The 20,919-nt window shown below is 41.3% G+C and overlaps 1 protein-coding gene across 1 annotated transcript in view; it reads right to left on the bottom strand.

The window, feature by feature from the left end:
• The window catches only part of LOC137616077 (toll-like receptor 2), a 163,931-nt gene that overhangs the window by 81,287 nt on the left and 61,725 nt on the right, over positions 1-20,919 (bottom strand). The gene's annotated exons all lie outside the window — the stretch shown is intronic.

Here is a 20,919-nt window from a genome sequence, read left to right as displayed (position 1 = left end):
AATCAGTCATAGCAAAGGCCCAATAATGAGTAAGGAGTATTCGAGGAGCTTCAATTTCTGTTAGAAGAACGCTTAATCTAGTCCACAGCAGCCAAGAGGAGGAAGCTGTTTGAGTAGCTCTGAACTATGAAGTTGATTCCTAACAGAACTCAAAGTATGATTGTAAGTAGGTCAAGAACAGTGGCTCCTCAACATCTGGATCTCAGTATTAATAATGTCTATTGAACTCTGTATGACTTAAAATTTTAGGTGTAATTCTAGATAAAAAATATACTTTTGAGAAACACTTAAGGTCTGTAAATTCATCAATTGCACAAAAAATCGGCTTATTGAGAAATTCTTATAAGCTTTTCGGTAATCAATCTATACTGAAGAAACTGTGACGGGCCAAGAGAAGGTTGTGAACTCAAAGGCAGTATGAAAGCAACTGAGTTGATTTATTATAGAACACTCTCCTTTATATACAAAACCTCAAGGCAACAGGATTTTTTCATGTTCGAAAGACAGACAATGTTACATAGGGGAAACGCAGACATGTTTATTCTGGTTCTTTTTAGTGCGAGGGAAGAGCGAAGATACAAGCATGATATATACAAAAGGAATTATGTACGATCGTGTGACACACGGTTGGTACATGGCTCCCCCCCTAAAAATGACATACTGTACATGTTAAATAGGGCGCCCTGATCTAGAGAGGCGAACTGTAAGCGGGTTATCTGGCAGAAGATAAGCAGGTTTTAGATGATCAATGGAGACCCAGTCTTCTTTGCCATGAATGTTTAGTAGGAATGCTTTCAGACTGCGGCGGAACACAAGGAAAGGGCCCGTGTAAGGGGGGGTTAGCGGTGGCTTGCTAGTGTCGTTGCGCAGGAAGACGTGCGTTGCAGAGAGCAAGTCTGTCGGTATGTGATACTTCGCTGGGGGCTTGTAAGCCTGGCGGTATGGAGTAAATTTTCCCACGACGTGACGTTGTAGTGGTTTGCGGACTGTGGCCAGAGGTAGCACCCGAACTGCCTAGTGTCCGAATGCCGACCACAACCCGACGTTCACTACACAAAAAATATACAACAGTGGAATATCCAAAAACCTGAGTAACAGTTCAACAGACCGGAGTACTGGGCACCACCCCTTGATTTATACTGGGCAAGGGGACCCAGCTAGAACCTGACTTACCCATTTGCTTCTCCTCCCTTTTGCTTGCTGATCATAAGTACAAGTATAAGAACATTAGGTGAAAGGAAATATTGTTTAATTAATTACGGGACACAGTGTGGGAGGAAAGAATTATGATAAGTTACGGTGCTTAAGAGATCTTAAAAAACAGTGGCTGGGGAAGGGGGGCACATTGGTGTAGGAACAGGAATGATGTGCAGTGTTCATAAAACAAGAAAATAAAATTTATTTGTACAAAACTGTTAGGGTTATGTTAGCATGGACCCATCAATCCAAATAGAAAATTAAAGACAAAATTAGCATTCCTTAACGTCAAACTTCAGCAACAGGGTAACAGTGATAAACAAACAGGAAATTTTCTTCCCCCAGGTGGGACACTCATAAGTGTACCTATACAGGCCAAGTCTAAACCAAGGCACACCTAACCGTGTATCTATTTGGGCAAGTACCAGTATGCCATCTATAAAGAACATATAACTGTGAAAAATACAGTACCACAATTTTCCATAAATCAATACTGTTCTCATCAATCTCCCGTCCACCATTGGGATGCAAAGTCACTTAAACAGTCCTAATTTCTGAAAAGTACAGCCGCATACTATGTCGTACAGGTCTGTGCGGGCCCACCATTACAATGTCTCGAAAAGTTTGTCAACAGCACATTTGAAATCTCTCAATCTTGGAAGGGGTTTTGAATAAGTCTGAATTCATACTAAACTCAAAAGTCACCCTCTTCCTAACATCGGAATTCACTTCTTGGGCCTCTGCCCAGATATGCCATTTCCATAGCTCCTGTTAACTATTTAACCCTGGATAGGTACGGTGGGTCGTTCACGACCCCGAGCGTCTAAAAAAAACAGGTTTTTCTCACGTGACTCACCCCCGTGACTGAATTTGTGGGTGATCGACCTGCAGGAGGTGTCTCCCCTACACGCTCTAGTAGTGTCCAGATGTGCATTGCTGTAGCTGTACTCCTTCCCCGATTTCTGAGACGCGTCGGGGTCGAGCGCGACCGAGTTTACCCTTCTAAGGTAATTTGCATAATTATCAAAGTTATTACGTATTATGAAATTGTCGTAGAATGGTGCAACTTGTATAGGTTATCAGTTGTGGAAAGTCTTGGTGGATTGTTTGGCTACCATGTGCATGATTTTTTTTTTAGTTAAAATGTCGTTCATCACCACGAGGACCATTTTACCGCGAGTGCCCCTTTTTCATTTTTTTCATTTTTTTGCCAAGTCATTTTTCCGTAAGATATTGCCAAATAGTGTCGTAAAACATTTGCTTGTTTAGTGTTGGAAAGTGTGTCTAGATGATCTGGCTACCCATGCGTGACTTTGTTTTTGTCAAATACGACGTAGTTATTGGTATATTGGGTATTTAACTGCGGTTACCAATTTCTGTTTTTTTTCAATATTTGTAAAAATTACTACGTAGTAAGGAATTGCCGTATATTATTCATTTTTTTTTCATGTTTATGTGTTAGAAAGTGTGCCTTGATGGTTGGGCTAACACGTGCATGTCTTTTTTTTTATCTGAGATGCCGTATATTAGAATGTCGGGCATTTTACCGCGAGTGCCCCTTTTTCATTTTTTTTCATTTTTTTGCCAAGTCATTTTTCCGTAAGATATTGCCAAATAGTGTCGTAAAACTTTTGCTTTTTTAGTGTTGGAAAGTGTGTCTAGATGATCTGGCTACCCATGCGTGATTTTGTTTTTGTCAGATACGACGTAGTTATTGGTATATTGGGTATTTAACTGCGGTTGCCAATTTCTGTTTTTTTTCAATATTTGTAAAAATTTACTACGTAGTAAGGAATTGCCGTATATTATTGATTTTTTTTCATGTTTATGTGTTAGAAAGTGTGCCTTGATGGTTGGGCTAACACGTGCATGTCTTTTTTTTTATCTGAGATGCCGTATATTAGAATGTTGGGCATTTTTCCGCGAGTGCCCCTTTTTATTTGTTTTGCATTTTTTTACTTAGTCATGTTACCGTAAGGAATTGGCAAGTAGTGTCGCAAAACTTATATTTTTATAGTGTTGGAAAGTGTTTCTAGATGATCTGGCTACCCATGCCTATTTTTTTTTTTAGCCAGATATGGCGTATATATAAGTATGTGTTCGATTTTCCTGTGATTGCCATTTTATCGTTTTTTCCCATTTCTTTCAAAATTACTACGTACTAAGAAACTATCACAGAGTAATGATTCATTTATATGTTTATTTGTCGGAAAATGTGCCTTGATGGTTTGCCTAGCACGTGGCTGAAATTTTTTTTTTTCTGAAATGCCGTATATTAGAATGGCCATTTTTCCACGAGTGCCCCTTTTTATTTGTTATGCATTTTTTTGCTTAGTCATGTTACCGTAAGGAATTGGCAAGTAGTGTCGCAAAACTTATAATTTTATAGTGTTGGAAAGTGTTTCTAGATGATCTGGCTACCCATGCCTATCTTTTTTTTTTTAGCCAGATATGGCGTATATATAGGTATGTGTTAGATTTTCCTGTGATTGCCGTTTTTTCGTTTTTTCCCATTTCTTTCAAAATTACTACGTACTAAGGAACTATCACAGAGTAATGATTCATTTAGATGTTTATTTGTCGGAAAATGTGCCTTGATGGTTTGCCTAGCACGTGGCTGAATTTTTTTTTCTGAAATGCCGTATATTAGAATGTTAGCCATTTTTCCGCGAGTGCCCCTTTTTATTTGTTTTGCATTTTTTTGCTTAGTCATGTTACCGTAAGGAATTGGCAAGTAGTGTCGCAAAACTTATATTTTTATAGTGTTGGAAAGTGTTTCTAGATGATCTGGCTACCCATGCCTATCTTTTTTTTAGCCAGATATGGCGTATATATAGGTATGTGTTCGATTTTCCGGTGATTGCCATTTTTTCGTTTTTTCCCAATTCTTTCAAAATTACTACGTACTAAGGAACTATCACAGAGTAATGATTCCTTTAGATGTTTATTTGTCGGAAAATTTTGTTTACTTCTTTTTTGATTGAATATCATCAAATTTTTTTAGCTAAAATATTATATTGTTTTACATTTTTTTTTTCGATTTTATTTCCCTTCAAAAATTTTTTTTTGGGTCAGAATTTTAATATTATAGTCGTAAAATAATCGACAATTATCCAGCAACCCACCATACAATTTTTATGCATATCCAATAATAATTAGATTAGTAAATAACACCTTGAAATTGACATACCCTTCCTACATTTTAAGTGGCAGATTAGGGAGTCTGAGTCAGTGTGGGTGGCGGCCATTTTGTGGACATATCCGAAGCGTAAGTTGCCCTATCTATATATATTCTTGTTCCCTATAGAATTTGTGATATTTTGGTATATTTTTACCTGCATAAATATCATATTATATATTAAATATATGTATTTTTTTACGAAATTTCTAAGTACTCAAAAAATTACCTTTAGATATGGCCCCTGATATAAATGTAATTTACAAAATAATGAAGATTTTTTTACATATTTCTATTTTAGGATAACATATGTTTATTCCCTAAAAAAATTAGCCACTTCCTATTTCATTTGGGTACCCAAAAAAATTCATGAAATTTGGACAAATTTTTTTGGCCAAAAAAAGTTATCCTTTTTTCTCATTTCAGATCTTCACCTCCATGGGTCTGACTTCATCCAAAATACATCAAGATGTGTCCTAAACATTCAAGAATCAATTCCTAAAAGGATTTGTGTATATATGTATAAACTTTTTTTTATGAATTTTTATGTCAGGTCTTTTTTTTTCTACTTAATTTTTTAAAATATTTATAATAAATAGTTTTTCTGCAGATGAGTAGTATTTATCTTTACAGTTGTTTTAAGCATTCATTGAAGTTTTTTTTTGGCAAAAGAAAAAAGGAGGTTACTGCAAAAACTGATTTTTCAAGAATTTTTTTTGGCGTCGGGGTCGTTCGCGTCCGAGTATACCCTTAAAGGGGTGTCCGAGGAGCGTACCTATCCAGGGTTAATGTTCATGACACACTCTCATATAGCAACACAGTAGCTTACTTCTAGTTACAAGGTATGGATATAGAACAGCATCACAGGAAATATTCTAAATTTGCTCTCCCTTACACTCCCTACTGAGTGTAGGGGCTGCTGTCAATACCTGGAAAGGAACAATAACACATTAAGACATTTTTGGAAAAAGGGGGGCTTGAGGGATACAAAAGAAAAAAATAAAATCAAATATATTTCATACACACACAAACCACTAAAGTTTTCTCAGTCACAAACCCATATATATTGCAACGTATGCGCTGGAGATCGTCGAAGGAGGTTGTAGAAGGAAAAAATTCGGCAGGGACGACCAATGGGTCGCCATACACCATTTCAGCTTCCGAGACATTGAGGGCGTCTTTAGGAGTGGTCCTTAGTCCCAGGAGGACCCAGGGAAGTTGAGTAAACCAGTTGCAATCCTTGCAGCGGGACATCAAAGCTGCTTTGAGGGTGCGATGAAAACGTTCAACCATTCCATTGGCAGCGGGGTTGTAGGCCGTTGTCTGATGTAGGGTGATGCCCAGGAGATTCGCTAATGACGTCCACAATTGAGAGGTGAAAGTGGTTCCCCTGTCAGAAGTAATATCCTCAGGGATACCGAATCTTGAAATCCATCCAGAGAGTAAAGCAGATGTACATGAGGCGGACGTTGCAGTTTCCATGGGAATGGCTTCAGGCCAACGAGTGGAGCGGTCGATGACGGTAAACAGGTAACGATGTCCTTGTGATGTGGGTAGGGGGCCTACAACGTCGACGTGAATGTGTGCGAAACGACGCTGAGGTTGAGGAAAGGTGCCCACTCCCGAATCGTGTGTCGATGTACTTAGGAAGTTTGGCAAGAAGTACAGGCGCGGACCCAATCCTTAGCATCCTTAGAAATGCCGTGCCAAATGAACTTTGCCTTCAGCAGCTGTGCAGTAGAATGGCATAAAGGATGTGAAAGGCCTTGAATTGAATCAAACACCTGCAGGTGCATGGGAGCAGAAATCCAAGGTCGCGGTCTACCAGTACTGACGTCACAGAGGAGGGTGGTGTTGTAGTCTTGGAGGGGGAAGTCTTCCCACCGGAGGGACGTGCAGGATGTCCTACATGCTTGATACTCTGGATCCTGTCGTTGGGCTTAAACCAGGGCGTTTTAATCCAATCCCAGTTGAACGGCAGCCAACGTGTTTCTTGACAGGGCATCGGAAACGGGATTCATTTTCCCAGGGACGAATTGAAGGGTGCAATTGTATTCAGCCATGGCGGAGAGATGTCGGCGTTGCCGGGCAGGCCAGGCATCAGACTGTCGAGTAAAGGCGTGCACCAGAGGCATGTGGTCTGTGCGAATGACGAAGGGCGTACCTTCTAAGAAATGGCGAAAGTGACGGACAGCCAAGTGCACCGCCAGCAATTCGCGATCGAAGGTAGAATAACCCGATTCTGCCTTGGACAGTTTTCTGCTGAAGAAGGCCATTGGGGGGGGCGAGCCGTTGACCACCTGCTCGAGTACTGCACCAATAGCGACGTCGCTGGCATCGGTGGAGAGAAGGAGAGGGGCATGTGGGATAGGAAAAGTGAGAGCCGCAGCAGTTGATAGGGCTTTCTTTGCATTGCAGAAGGATGCTTCTTGAAGGGGACCCCACTTCAGGTCCTTTGGCTTGCCCTTGAAGGAGGCGTAGAGGGGAGCAAGAGTGGTGGCAATGGCTGGCAGAAAACGATGATAATAGTTAATCATGCTCAAGAATTCCTGCAGAGCTTTGACGGTCGAGGGCGCGGGGAAGTTCTGAACGGCTGCTACCTTCTCAGGAGGGGATGGACTCCTTCATGACTAATGCGGTGCCCTAGGAACGACACTTCGTTGGCGCCAGAGGTACACTTGTCGTACCGGACTACAAGGCCGTTTTGTTGCAGGCGGTCGAGCACGATGCGCAGGTGACAGAGGTGTTCCTCTTTTGAGGAAGAGAACACAAGTATGTCGTCCACATAACATACACAGAAAAGGAGGTCCCCTAAGATGCCGTCCATGAGACGTTGAAACGTGGCCCCAGCATTACGAAGGCCAAAACAGGAGTAATTGAAGGTGTATGTACCAAACGGAGTGGTGATGGCAGTCTTGGGGATGTCTTCTGGGTTCATAGGCACCTGATAATACCCCTTCAGGAGGTCGAGCGTAGAGAAAACCTTCACTTTGTGTAGGTAGGAGGTCACGTCGGCAATGTTTGGGAGGGGGTAGTGATCTGGTTCTGTTTGCATGTTCAGGCACCTGTAATCCCCGCACGGACGGAGGGAGCCGCCTTTCTTCAGAACGATGTGTAAGGGTGACGACCATGGGCTGGAGGCCTTTTGGCAAAGGCCTATTTCCTCCAGTGCGAACGTCTGTTTGGCGGCTGCCAATCGTTCCGGTGCCAGACGTCTGTATTTTGCAAAGACTGGGGGGTCCCGTCGCCTTGATATGATGATAAATACCGTCCTTGGCAGGAACCGTGGGCGTTTGGCGAAGTTCTGGACGGAAAACTTCCGGGTACGACGTGAGGAGGTGAGCGTAGGCATCCGTGGGTGTGCTAATGTGGAGAGCGAGGTTAGAGGGGGCGGGTTGAAGAGGTGTCGACAAGTACGATTCTGCGTTGACCAATCGTCGGTGGGCGACATCGACTAGAAGGTGGAAATGTGAGAGGAAATCCGCACCGAGGATTGGCAATGTGACGTCAGCAACGAGAAACTTCCAATTGAATTTACCGTTTCCGAACGATAATGTGAGGTTCTCGTAACCGTAGGTGGGTATCGCAGATCCGTTGGCAGCTACCAAGCGGACGTCGGCAGATGTAGACAGACTACGTTGTGTCTTGAAGAGTTTCCTTGGCAAAAGAGAACGAAAAGAACCCGTGTCAACCAAAAATCGTACGCCCGTTCCTGCATCATGTAAAAAGAAAAGATTAGAAACATGGAAGGCCACCGTCATGAGCGATGGCCTACTTACACGTTTTTTGGCCACTGACAATCCTCTGCACATTTCTTCGCGGTTGCCCCGAATCAGAAGTGGTAGTAGCAAAACTGCTGCGGATGGGAGGTAGTAAGTGGCTGTAGAAGTCGTTTCTTGGGGCGCGAGCGATTGGTGGGTGGTGGGCGGCTTTGTTGCTGCTTCGGCACGTCACGGGGTAGGCGTGTATGTCCTACGGCATTCATGTCAGCTTCGGTTAACGTTGAATAGCCATCCTCTTTGTCGGGTGGAGACGTTGATGGAGGTCTTGAAGTGACTGTCCATAAGGGCGTCGGCTTTGGTCATCAAGTCCTTTATAGGTAAACTATCGACATCGGGTATGGCAGCGCATATAGGTCCGGGTAAATGGCGTATCCAAAGGGCACGAAGTAGGTTCACCTCACGAGGAGAGCCGTCTGCGGCAGGTTGAAGGCGTGCGATACTGGTCATTTCTCTGAGGGCAAGCGAAGCCCTTTGGTCCCCCAACGGTTGTTGCGAGAGCTGAAAAAGCTTTGCTATATGGCGAGTACTGCTGCAGAAGGTATGTTTTGAGGGCATCATACGCTATTGGGGTGTTTCCTTGTTCACAAAGCCAGTTGGATATTTCCGGGAAGGTGTCCTCGAGTATCGCCGCAAGAACATAATCTTCTTTGGTGGTTGAGCGAGTCACGCCCTTGATGCGAAACTGGACATCTGCGCACTGAAACCAAGCAAACACCTCTCCGCTGGCGAATGATGAAAGTTTCAATGGGGGAGTCGCAGCAACAACTTCCGTAGAGTCCTCCATGGTACCAACGATGGAAGGGCGAGGGGGCGGGAGTGGAAGGCAGGAGGAGCGAGTCGACTTCCGGGGTCACCAACGTGACTGGCCGACAGAAGGTTGTGAACTCAAAGGCAGTATGAAAGCAACTGAGTTAATCTATTATAGAACACTCTCCTTTATATACAAAACCTCGAGGCAACAGGAAATTTCATGTTCGAAAGACAGACAATGTTACATAGGGGAAACGCAGACATGTTTATTCTGGTTCTTTTTAGTGCGAGGGAAGAGCGAAGATACAAGCATAATATAAACATAATGAAATATGTCGATCGTGTGACACACGGTTGGTACAAAATGTTTCAATTCTTTCATTCTACGTAGTTTTGAATATTGTTCTCCTGTCCGCTCTTCTGCTGCTGATTCTCCTCTTAATTTGTTGGATAGGAATTTACAATCCATAAAATCTATAATTCCTGATCTAGATATTAATCTTTGGCACCGTTGTTCAATTAGTTCATTATGTATGTTGCATAAGATTTTTCATAACTGACCATCCTTTACATTCAGATCTTTTTGGACAATTCCATCCAGTTCGTAATACTAGGCATGCAGTTAATTTTAATAGCCATGCCTTCTCCATCATAAGGCCCAATACTACACAGTATTCTAGAAGTTTTATTCCAGCTGTGACCAGTTGTGGAATGATCTTCCTAATCAGGAGTTGAATCAGTAGAACTTCAAAAGTTCAAAGTTGCAGCAAAAGTCATGTTGAATGGAGAGTTACTTGAGGAGGTGGATCAGTTTAAGTACTTGGGGTCTGTTGTTGCAGCAAATGGTGGAGTGGAAGCAGATGTACGTCAGAGAGTGAATGAAGGTTGCAAAATGTTGGGGGCAGTTAAGGGAGTAGTAAAAAATAGAGGGTTGGACATGAATGTAAAGAGAGTTCTATATGAGAAAGTGACTGTACCAACTGTGATGTATGGATCGGAGTTGTGGGGAATGAAAGTGACGGAGACAGAAATTGAATGTGTTTGAGATGAAGTGTCTAAGGAGTATGGCTGGTGTATCTCGAGTAGATAGGGTTAGGAACGAAGTGGTGAGGATGAGAACGGGTGTAAGAAATGAGTTAGCAGCTAGAGTGGATATGAATGTGTTGAGGTGGTTTGGCCATGTTGAGAGAATGGAAAATGGCTGTCTGCTAAAGAAGGTGATGAATGCAAGAGTTGATTGGAGAAGTACAAGAGGGGCCAAGGTTTGGGTGAATGGAAGGAGTGAAGAAAGCTCTGGGTGATAGGAGGATAGATGTGAGAGAGGCAAGAGAGCGTGCTAGAAATAGGAATGAATGGCGAGCGATTGTGATGCAGTTCCGGTGCCTTAGATGACCGCGGAGGTAGCAGCAGTAGGGGATTCAGCATTATGAAGCTTCAACTGTGGTGGATAACGGGGGAGGGTGGGCTGTGGCACCCTATCAGTACCAGCTGAATTCGGTTGAGTCCCTTGTCAGGCTGGGAGGAACGTAGAGAGTAGAGGTCCCCTTTTTATTTTGTTTCATTTGTTGATGTCGGCTACCCCCCAAAATTGGGGGAAGTGCCTTGGTATATGTATGTATATAGGACATATCTGTTCTGACGTTGTTACTGTTTTTAGAATGATTTTATTGTTAATTTGTTCTCATCATTTATTCATTTCCTTATTTCCTTTCCTCACGGGGCTATTTTTCCCTGTTGGAGCCCTTGGGCTTATAGCATCTTGGTTTTCCAACTAAGCTTGTAGCTTGGCTAATAATAATGATAATAATAAGACTTTGGGTGATTTTGGGGGTCATTTTTCAAGAAAAAAAGTGCGTCTTGTGACAGCCTTTTGATACAAAAGAAATTCCAAACATTGGAAAACTGATATTGTTAGAAATATTAAAAAACAATTTACGGTAAGGTTGCCCAAGGGCCACATATTAACAAATTTGGCGTTCTGCACAAAACTGAGAGTGAATTCAATAGACCGGACACCCTCAAGAGGAATGAGAATTGAAGACTTCTGCGAAGGTAGAGAATCACCCAAAAAGGGGTAGAACTACGGGTTTGGCATGGGGGGGGGGGGTCATCAAAGGACATATCATCCTCAAATCAATAAATTTCCTCACAGAACTTAAAGAGGGAAGAAAAACTTTTCCTACAACAGTTAACCAACTTAGCTACTTTAGCGGAGACGTCTGATCTAACGTGTGCAACTCTCTTTGCAAAAGGCAAATGTAATGGAGCACATGACTGTGACGGGCCTTCCTAAAAGATCCTTTCAATAAGACAACAAGAGGAGGGGTGGGGGTGTTAACAGACATTCGGTTTAGTTGAGGGACAAACCCTAACATAAAATAAAAAAAATCTTGTTAAAATCTGTATCCAGTTCCTTGTCCAGGGGATCTGCGAGCTCTGAGCTTCTTGATCGAACTTCATTATCACCTTCCTCGTCTAAATCGGACTCATAATCTAAACCTTCCTTTGCCGCCCTGGTTAAGGATTGATGACTAAATAACCTGTGTCTAACACTGGGTCATAAACCCTCTAACCTCTTTTAAGTGCTCTCTGGCACTGCTACATGAACATTACAGGATTTGTTAGGTAATCTACCATCAGTCACTAACCCAGACCTGTTACCCACTAGGGCTACGCCAAGATGGGATTCACAAAACAGGGGATCTGTCGTACCTTTACCTTGGGTACCATTGATAGGTACCTGACGGGGATAAGAATGAGAATCAGCAAGATTATTAGACATTTGAATAAAAGCTAATTCCAACTTTTCTGTTAACTTGTTAAACTTAAAAGTTATATCCTTGTGTAAGTTTGTTGTAAAACCTCTAACTACTGTCACTAAAGCAGACTCTATAGAATTAAACCTAGCATCTATAGCAGACGAATCAACGGGCAAGCCGGTTGAAAGGGTGGGGAAGGAGCGAGTCGTGATCGGAATCTCGAGTAACCAAGGGGGAAGAACCAGAGGGCCAAAAACAAAGGTCCAATATATCATCATAACCTTTGCGTTTTTTCTTTTTTCTGAAAGCTCTATTTTAACCCTGGATAGGTACGGTGGGTCGTTTGCGACCCCGAGCGTCAAAAAAAAACAGGTTTTTCTCACGTGACTCACCCCCGTGACTGAATTTGTGGGTGATCGACCTGCAGGAGGTGTCTCCCCTACACGCTCTAGTAGTGTCCAGATGTGCATTGCTGTAGCTGTACTCCTTCCCCGATTTCTGAGACGCGTCGGGGTCGTTCGCGTCCGAGTTTACCCTTCTAGGGTAGTTTGCATAATTATCAAAGTTATTACGTATTATGAAATTGTCGTAGAATGGTGCAACTTGTATAGGTTATCAGTTGTGGAAAGTCTTGGTGGATTGTTTGGCTACCATGTGCATGTTTTTTTTTTTAGTTAAAATGTCGTTCATCACCACGAGGACCATTTTACCGCGAGTGCCCCTTTTTCATTTTTTTTCATTTTTTTGCCAAGTCATTTTTCCGTAAGATATTGCCAAATAGTGTCGTAAAACTTTTGCTTGTTTAGTGTTGGAAAGTGTGTCTAGATGATCTGGCTACCCATGCATGACTTTGTTTTTGTCAGATACGACGTAGTTATTGGTATATTGGGTATTTAACTGCGGTTACCAATTTCTGTTTTTTTTTCAATATTTGTAAAAATTACTACGTAGTAAGGAATTGCCGTATATTATTCATTTTTTTTTCATGTTTATGTGTTAGAAAGTGTGCCTTGATGGTTGGGCTAACACCTGCATGTCTTTTTTTTTATCTGAGATGTCGTATATTAGAATGTCGGGCATTTTACCGCGAGTGTCCCTTTTTCCTTTTTTTTCATTTTTTTGCCAAGTCATTTTTCCGTAAGATATTGCGAAATAGTGTCGTAAAACTTTTGCTTTTTTAGTGTTGGAAAGTGTGTCTAGATGATCTGGCTACCCATGCGTGATTTTGTTTTTGTCAGATACGACGTAGTTATTGGTATATTGGGTATTTAACTGCGGTTGCCAATTTCTGTTTTTTTTCAATATTTGTAAAAATTTACTACGTAGTAAGGAATTGCCGTATATTATTGATTTTTTTTTCATGTTTATGTGTTAGAAAGTGTGCCTTGATGGTTGGGCTAACACGTGCATGTCTTTTTTTTTATCTGAGATGCCGTATATTAGAATGTTGGGCATTTTTCCGCGAGTGCCCCTTATTATTTGTTTTGCATTTTTTTGCTTAGTCATGTTACCGTAAGGAATTGGCAAGTAGTGTCGCAAAACTTATATTTTTATAGTGTTGGAAAGTGTTTTTAGATGATCTGGCTACCCATGCCTATTTTTTTTTTAGCCAGATATGGCGTATATATAAGTATGTGTTCGATTTTCCTGTGATTGCCATTTTTTCGTTTTTTCCCATTTCTTTCAAAATTACTACGTACTAAGGAACTATCACAGAGTAATATTTCATTTATATGTTTATTTGTCGGAAAATGTGCCTTGATGGTTTGCCTAGCACGTGGCTGAAATTTTTTTTTTCTGAAATGCCGTATATTAGAATGGCCATTTTTCCACGAGTGCCCCTTTTTATTTGTTTTGCATTTTTTTGCTTAGTCATGTTACCGTAAGGAATTGGCAAGTAGTGTCGCAAAACTTATAATTTTATAGTGTTGGAAAGTGTTTCTAGATGATCTGGCTACCCATGCCTATCTTCTTTTTTTAGCCAGATATGGCGTATATATAGGTATGTGTTCGATTTTCCTGTGATTGCCATTTTTTCGTTTTTTCCCATTTCTTTCAAAATTACTACGTACTAAGGAACTATCACAGAGTAATTATTCATTTAGATGTTTATTTGTCGGAAAATGTGCCTTGATGGTTTGCCTAGCACGTGGCTGAATTTTTTTTTTCTGAAATGCCGTATATTAGAATGTTAGCCATTTTTCCTCGAGTGCCCGTTTTTACTTGTTTTGCATTTTTTTGCTTAGTCATGTTACCGTAAGGAATTGGCAAGTAGTGTCGCAAAACTTATATTTTTATAGTGTTGGAAAGTGTTTCTAGATGATCTGGCTACCCATGCCTATCTTTTTTTTAGCCAGATATGGCGTATATATAGGTATGTGTTCGATTTTCCGGTGATTGCCATTTTTTCGTTTTTTCCCAATTCTTTCAAAATTACTACGTACTAAGGAACTATCACAGAGTAATGATTCCTCTAGATGTTTATTTGTCGGAAAATTTTGTTTACTTTTTTTTTTATTGAATATCATCAAATTTTTTTAGCTAAAATATTGTTTTACATTTTTTTTTTTCGATTTTATTTCCCTTCAAAAAAATTTTTTTGGGTCAGAATTTTAATTTTATATTCGTAAAATAATCGACAATTATCCAGCAACCCACCATACAATTTTTATGCATATCCAATAATAATTAGATTAGTAAATAACACCTTGAAATTGACATACCCTTCCTACATTTCAAGTGGCAGATTAGGGAGTCTGAGTCAGTGTGGTTGGCGGCCATTTTGTGGACATATCCGAAGCGTAAGCTGCCCTATCTATATATATTCTTGTTCCCTATAGAATTTGTGATATTTTGGTATATTTTTACCTGCATAAATATCATATTATATATTAAATATATGTATTTTTTTACGGAATTTCTAAGTACTCAAAAAATTACCTTTAGATATGGCCCCTGATATAAATGTAATTTACAAAATAATGAAGATTTTTTTACATATTTCTATTTTAGGATAACATATGTTTATTCCCTAAAAAAATTAGCCACTTCCTATTTCATTTGGGTACCCAAAAACATTCATGAAATTTGGACAAATTTTTTTGGCCAAAAAAAGTTACCCTTTTTTTCTCATTTCAGATCTTCACCTCCATGGGTCTGACTTCATCCAAAATACATCAAGATGTGTCCTAAACATTCAAGAATCAATTCCTAAAAGGATTTGTGTATATATGTATAAACTTTTTTTTTATGAATTTTTATGTCAGGTCTTTTTTTTTTTCTACTTAATTTTTTAAAATATTTATAATAAATAGTTTTTCTGCAGATGAGTAGTATTTATCTATACAGTTGTTTTAAGCATTCATTGAAGTTTTTTTTGGCAAAATAAAAAAGGAGGTTACTGCAAAAACTGATTTTTCAAGAATTTTTTTTGGCGTCGGGGTCGTTCGCGTCCGAGTATACCCTTAAAGGGGTGTCCGAGGACCGTACCTATCCAGGGTTAATGCATTACCTTTTATTGCTTGATATACACAGACATTTTACCATTAGGCCGTGAACAACACAACTTGCAGCGGGAAGAAGATTAAAGACATCACCTCTGCAAATAGCACAATTCTCATGTGGGTAATATTTTTTCACAACTGATGCCAATCTCGCAAGAAGGGCAGCTCCTGACAGGGTTGAAAGGATAAATCGCCGAAGCATCTTGAGACTCCATCAAGAAGGATTTAGGTTGCACAACACAAGGCTACCGGATTAATGGAAAGCCAACAAGAATAAACAAAGCGCCACTAAACCAAGTGATGGGTGTAACAGTCAAAAACATCTTGAGACTCCATCAAGAAGAATTCAGGTTGCATAACAACAGGCCACCGGATTAATGGCAATGCAACAAGATTAAACAAAGCGCCACTAATACAAGTGTTGGTATAACAGTAAAAAACATCTTGAAACTCCATCAAGAAGGATCCAGGTTGCACAACAAGCTACAGGATTAATGGCAATACAACAAGATTAAACAAAGCGCCACTTTTGAGAGTGATAGGTATAGCAGTCAAAAACACCTTGGGACTTGTACCAACCGTGTGTCACACAATTGTACATAATTCCTTTTGTATATATTATGCTTGTATCTTCACTCTTCCCTCGCACAAAAAAGAACCAGAATAAACATGTCTGTGTGTCACCTATGTAATATTGTCATTTTCTTGAACATGTAATTTCCTGTTGCTTGAGGCTCGACCTCCTGCAACAAAACGGCCTTGTAGTCCGGTACGACAAGTGTACCTTTGGCGCCAACGAAGTGTCGTTCCTAGGGCACCGCATCACTCCTGAAGGTGTCCAACCCCTCCCTGAGAAGGTAGCAGCCGTTCAGAACTTCCCCGTGCCCTCGACCGTCAAAGCTCTGCAAGAATTCTTGGGTATGATCAACTATTATCACCGTTTTCTGCCAGCCATTGCCGCCACTCTTGCTCCCCTCTACGCCTCCCTCAAGGGCAAGCCAAAGGACCTGAAGTGGGGTCCCCTTCAAGATGCAGCCTTCTGCAATGCAAAGAAGGCCCTATAAACTGCTGCGGCTCTCACTTTTCCTATCCCACATGCCCCTCTCCTTCTCTCCACCGATGCCAGCGACGTCGCTATTGGTGCAGTACTCGAGCAGGTGGTCAATGGCTCGCCACGCCCATTGGCCTTCTTCAGCAGAAAACTGTCCAAGGCAGAATCGGGTTATACTACCTTCGATCGATAAATGCTGGCGGTGCACTTGGCTGTCTGTCACTTTCGCCATTTCCTAGAAGGTACGCCCTTCGTCAATCGCACAGACCACATGCCTCTGGTGCATGCCTTTACTCAACAGTCTGATGCCTGGTTCGCCCGGCAACGCCGACATCTCTCCGCCGTGGCTGAATACAATTGCACCCTTCAATACGTCCTGGGAAAATGAATCCCGTTTCCGATGCCCTGTCAAGAAACACGTTGGCTGCCGTTCAACTGGGATTGGATTACAACGCCCTGGCTGAAGCCCAATGATAGGATCCAGAGTATCTAGCATGTAGGACATCCTGCACGTACCTCCGTTGGGAAGACTTTCCCCTCGAAGACTCCAACACCACCCTCCTCTGTGACGTTAGTACTGGCAGACTGCGACCTTGGATTTTTGTTCCAATGCGCCGGTGACGTTGTAGGTCCCCTACCCACATCACAAGGACATCGTTACCTGTTTAACGTCATCGACCGCTCCACCCGTTGGCCTGATGCCATTCCCATGGAAACTGCAATGTCCGCCTCATGTACATCTGCCTTACTCTCTGGATGGATTGCAATATTTAGTATCCCTGAGCATATTACTTCTGACAGGGGAACCACTTTCACCTCTCAATTGTGGACATCATTAGCGAATCTCCTGGGCATCACCCTACATCACACAACGGCCTACAACCCCGCTGCCAATGGAATGGTTGAACGTTTTCATTGCACCCTCAAAGCAGCTTTGATGTCCCGCTGCAAGGATTCCAACTGGTTTACTCAGCTTCCCTGGGTCCTCCTGGGACTAAGGACCACTCCTAAAGACGCCCTCGACATCTCGGCAGCTGACATGGTGTATGGCTACCCGTTGGTCGTCCCCGCCGAATTTTTTCTTTCTACAACGTCCTCCGACGATCTCCAGCACATACGTCACATCGTGGGAAAATTTACTCCATGCCGCCAGACTTACAAGCCCCCAGCGAAGCATCACATACCAACAGACTTGCACTCTGCAACGCACGCCTTCCTATGCAACGACACTACCAAGCCACACGGGCCCTTTCCTTGTGATCCGACGCAGTCCGAAAGCATTCCTACTAAACATTCGTGGCAAAGAAGACTGGGTCTCCATTGATCGTCTAAAATCTGCTTATCTCCTGCCAGAAGACCCGCCTACAGTTCGCCTCTCTAGATCAGGGCGCCCTATTTAACTTGTACAGTATGTCATTTTTAGGGGGGAGCCATGTACCAATCGTGTGTCACACAATTGTACATAATTCCTTTTGTATATATTATGCTTGTATCTTCGCTCTTCCCTCGCACTAAAAAGAACCAGAATAAAACATGTCTGCGTGTCGCCTATGTATCATTGTCATTTTCTCGAACATGTAATTTCCTGTTGCCTTGAGGTTTTGTATATAAAGGAGAGTGTTCCATAATAAATTAACTCAGTTGCTTTCACACTGCCTTTGAGTTCACAACCTTTCTCTGGCACCGTCACAGACTCCATCAAGAAGAATTCAGGTTGCACGACCGACAAAAGGTACAGGATTAATGGCAATCCAACCAGATTAAAAAAAGTGCCACTAAAACATGTGATGGGTATAACAGTAAAAAATATCTTGAGACTCCATCAAGAAGGATTCAGGTTGCACAACAACAGGCTACCAGATTAATGGCAACCCAACAAGATTGAATAAAGCGCCACTAAAACAAGTGATGGGTTCAACAGTAAAAAAACAATCACACAAATACTTGGAGTTATGGGCAAAAAAAAAAAAAAAAGGGTAATAGAAATTCAAAAGTGGTTGATTGTTATTGAACCGGTGGTCAAAAACAACTGAAGATAGAGGTGAGTGAGCTCTCAGCTCAGCCGTCAGTGTTACCTACGGCAGTACAGAATAGTTGGAATCAGGGTTGCCTATGCGGTAAAAATTTCTGCTGGTATTTGGGATTCAGGGCTAGATAAATTATCCTAAAGTAATGTTCATTAATATCTTATATTTCATTTCACAGTCATATTTCAATTTGCATATAATAATTTTTCTTCTAGGAAGCAGGAGACTCCTACGTTTGAAGTACTAAATTCTTCAAAAGGACTTTTATAACATAAAAAAAGAGTTCTTGAATCCCGATAGGCTTTTTTCATAAATTGATCACAAGAAATAATATATATACATATGTTATCATTATCCTCATCATCCTTAACTATTATTATTATTATTATTATTATTATTATTATTATTATTATTATCACAACCATAGTTGGGAAAGAAGGATGCTGTAAGCCCAAGGGCTCCAACTGGGAAAAATAGTCTAATGAAGAAAGAAAATAAACTATAAGAGAAATGATGAACAATTACAATAAAAACTTTAAGAACAGTAACAACATTAAAAAAAAAATTCAAATAATAATTATAAAAAGAGATATGTCGGCAAGTTTAACATAAGAATGTTTGCTTCAAGTTTGAACTTTTGAAGTTCCACCTACTCAAATACCTGATTAGGAAAATTATTCCACAGCTGGGTCACAGCTGGAATAAAACTTCTAGAATACTGAGTAGTATTGAGCCTTATGATGGAGAATGCAACACCAATCACAGAAGATGGTTCCCTTAGCCAGGTACACAGCTGTAAAGAAGCTCAGGAAATATCTAGACGTCTCCTATGCAGTGCCTTTTGAAAGGCCTTTCGCTCGGAGGAGATGCTGGATAGTCTACACCTGTGAAGACCCAAGGACTCCATGGTATGGTGATACCTCTGCACTTTTCTGAAAAGTGTGAGCCTGAGGGGTAGTCATCGCGTAATCAATACTGTTGTTTACCGGCTGGATCAGGCTAGACGGTTAAATGGCGTACATGTCTGGGTGATCCCATGGGTGTTGGAAGGCATCTTTGAACAATGCCTATAGGTCCAGAATGTGGGAGCAAAGTACATCACTGCTCCTGACCACTGGTCGAGCGAGGAAAAAGTGTGGAGAGAGGACAAGGACAAAGCTTCCACTGTGGCCAACTCAGAAGCTGAGAAGGAAATGTCATCTGCCTTGAATCTCTCCAACCAGTGCACCCCCATCAGAGTGCATATTGATATTTCAACCTGCAGGGGTGCAGACAGCATTTCCCAGAGTATTACCTCTGATGTTTAGAGAGGGGGTGGGGGCGGAGCAGGATCTTGCTTGACCTGCTGGACTGAAATGAGTTCTCAGATCTACCGATCTGATCATCCATCTAATCCAGGGCCAAGTCCAACAGATCCGACAATGGCAACTCCAACAAGGACTTTGAGCCTCTCCCAGGCTGTTGTACACTCAAATGAGGACAAGAACCCTTTCCAACTTAGTGGGTGCCAGACCGTGGTCCAGAGTCCTCGAGACATTCGGCCCACGAGTACACACATGCCTTGCCAAAGCCGAAGGTGAGGTACCATAATCAGGAGAGACAGCTTTTTTCCAACGAGTATGGTCGTTCTGTCCCAAGAACAGAACAGTGAACATAATTGGCACTGGGAACAAAGCCCACCATCTCACATTTTTGGCTTACAAAAGGGCGCATGTGCTTCAGTATAGCCTTGAATGGTGCCATCATCTCTACCAACCCAAGAGACAAGTCATCGGTAGGGAGGAGCAGGCATCCAGTGCCCTGGAAGGAAGGGAGATGGAGGTCACCCAAGCTCTTCCATCAACTTCAGAGCTGAAAGTACTATTATATTTACTTTTGCTCACTGGCTAATAAACTTCTAGAATTCTTTAGAAAAAAAAATAGAATATATAGTTGGGTCTTTTACAGATATACCATATCAGATTTGTGCTAAACCAGATACACAGATAAGATTAACGAAATATGATATTATAACAGCAAATGAAGTCATCAGGATTATTAAAGGGGCAATGAAAACCAATTGTACTATTGATCCAATGCCAATACCCAAGTAATTGGAGTAGAAAACTTTTCTTTGTTTGCTGTCATAATTGCAAGAATATTAAATACTAGTATTGATGCGTGTAACCTTCATAAATTTGAGAAAGTGCCCATAGTTACACCAGTTCTGAAGTGCTAAAGATTATGAGGACTTAAGTTCATACAATACTATTTCGAATCTATTCTTTATATCAATAGTGTTAGAGTATGTAATTTTTTGAACAAATTGATACTCATCTTGAAAGAATCAAAGCATTGCTAGACAACCAGTCAGAATACTAACAATACTTATATTCTATGGAAACAGCTATATGCTCTATTGTATATGATCTGCTGGAAATGATGGATGAGAACATATTTGATGTCTTAATATAACTTTACTTTAGTGCTGCTTCTTATACAATTGTGCATGAACTGCCACTTAATGATTGACGGTTCATTAATATTGAAGATCAGACCTTGGAGTATCTAAAAGATAACCTGGCTGAAAGAAATTACAGTGTACAAATTGTAAACTTTCATTCATCATATGAGCCATGAAATATCAGGGTACCCCAGGGAAGTGTACTAGGCCAATCTTATTTTGTATCTAT

The sequence above is a fragment of the Palaemon carinicauda genome, chromosome 1 (genome assembly GCF_036898095.1).
Source record: "Palaemon carinicauda isolate YSFRI2023 chromosome 1, ASM3689809v2, whole genome shotgun sequence".
Taxonomy (NCBI): domain Eukaryota; kingdom Metazoa; phylum Arthropoda; class Malacostraca; order Decapoda; family Palaemonidae; genus Palaemon; species Palaemon carinicauda.
Note: the sequence above shows the minus strand (reverse complement) of the source record. Positions and strands in the feature narration are given on the sequence as shown.